Source organism: Monopterus albus, unplaced genomic scaffold (assembly GCF_001952655.1).
Source record: "Monopterus albus unplaced genomic scaffold, M_albus_1.0 scaffold481.1, whole genome shotgun sequence".
In the NCBI taxonomy this organism is placed as follows: domain Eukaryota; kingdom Metazoa; phylum Chordata; class Actinopteri; order Synbranchiformes; family Synbranchidae; genus Monopterus; species Monopterus albus.
The window spans coordinates 112,528-114,666 of record NW_018128361.1 but is presented as its reverse complement, the minus strand read 5'-3'; positions in this window follow the sequence as shown (position 1 = coordinate 114,666).

Here is a 2,139-nt window from a genome sequence, read left to right as displayed (position 1 = left end):
AGTTGGCTGCGTGGAGCTTTCACTGTTTTTTTTTTTTTTTTTGAGTTCTCTAGGTTTTTTGTGTTGCTTTTTGTGCTATGTCATTTTCCCGTAAACTTTTGGGAGTTGGGCTACCAGGAATACAAGTTTTATTGCATTTGCATTATGTTTTTATACTTTTTACAAGGTTTTGAGTCTGCCTGGGGAGGACCCTGTTTGCTAACAGTCGGCCATCATTGCCAGCAATCCTTACGAGCTCCTTGTGGTGAGCTGCAGGGGATTTTCCACGGGGATGCGAGGTGGTGCGACGGGTGAGGTGGGACTGCGGGGCTGGAGTGAGGCGCCGGGGGAGGAAATGGAGGTATGAGCCATGTTCGCCATCGGTCCACTCCCCTCCGAGATGAATGGATGAGCTAGCCGCGCTGGCAGAGCTGCAATGGGGGTACAGGAAGTGCAGCCTTCCATGCTTCACTGAGAGTCCTGGATCTGTGGTCTGTGGTGACGGTTCTTTACAAATCCCCAGGCCAGCTCTGCTGCTACTTCAGATTCTCTGTCATCCAGGTCATAGTAAACTGAAACCATCAACTGAAACTCAAACCATCGCTGGTTTGGGAGAGGAGTTAAGGAAGCTATTTTTGTAAAAATAGAACACCCCTCACTAAATAGTGGTGGTGGACTAAGACACAACTTGTCTTCCATCTACAATCCTGTTTTGAGATCTCTGCCCAAACATGCCCACCAGGACAATAGGCGTCGGTCCACAGGGGAGGTTTCAAAGACAGGTAACGACTTTCACCCATCCCGGGCTGCAACGACTTAGTCGTTAAGGGATATTGTTGACCTTCAAAGGACTGAAACACTACCAAGGGGGATATATATCTCTGGCTCAACACCAGTTAGTCAGAATTGATGAAGCCTCTTGGATGAGAGGTGAAACGTCTTTGATCTAGAAATCTAAGTCCAGTTGATTTTTTTCAGTTTATTATGACCTGGATGACTGATAATCTGTACAGACATATATATGCTAACATTGCAACATTAAATGAAACAGCTAGACTTACCGTGACATGTTTCCTCAGGTTAAACATCGAATTTTTATATGCTGAAATGTCTGTCTGTTTTGGCAGACAGAGAAGACACCGCATTATGAAGCTGTTCTTTTGCACTGTGTGTAAGTTAATCATGCTTTGTATATGAGGCCAGGGGTGTTCATCCTCTTCTTTTGTAGTATTGGAGACAGATGCCTCTGCCATTTTTATGTTTTCATTCCCTGTTTACCACAGCTGAAGATTTTTTCCCACTATGCTGCCAGTTTGTATGTGGTCATGTGACTACATGTGGTTATTGTTAAGGAATGGGAAATATTTTCACATCTTATTAAGTTAGGCATATTTTCCGGTAGAAACACCGTGTCAAATCAAAAATGAAATTTTATTTGTATAGCGCCAAATCACAACGAAAGGACACTTTACAAAGTAAGGTCTAGACCTTACTGTTATCACTATTATTACAGAGGGAAAACCCAACAAATCCCCCTTGAGCAAGCACTTGGCGACAGTGGGGAGGAAAAGCTCCCTATCGAAGAAACCTCTGACAAACCCCGGCTCTTGGTGGGCAGCCTTCTGCCTCGACCGGTTGGGGTGAGTGGATAGAAGAGAGACAAAAGAAGAAAAGCAACAAGACACAACAATCAAACACTGATCAGGTCGATGTGGCTGGTGACTGCTCATCAGAAACGTAGAGCTCCAGAGCCAGGGCAACCTGCAGAAAAGTTCAGGGAGAGAGAGAGAGGACACACTACGGGAAAGAGGAGACATCCTTCCTGATAATATTGCCTAAAGGGAGCATGTATAGAGTGAAGAGAATTGGACCTAACACAGAGCCCTGTGGAACGCCGTGACTAACTTCAGTTTGTGTGGAACATTCGTCATTAACATGAACAAACTGAAATCTTTCTGATAACATGTCAACAGTTAATCAACAAGTCTTCAGCTATTCATACTGTACACAGATTTTTGATATCTTTTATGCTTTTTTGCATAATTGCTGTTTACATTTTATATTTCATTTCAATAGCAACACTAGTAGTTCTCAGTGTAGGACTACTCTCTCTCTCTCTCTCTCTCTCTCTCTCTCTCTCTCTCTCTCTCTCTCTCTCTC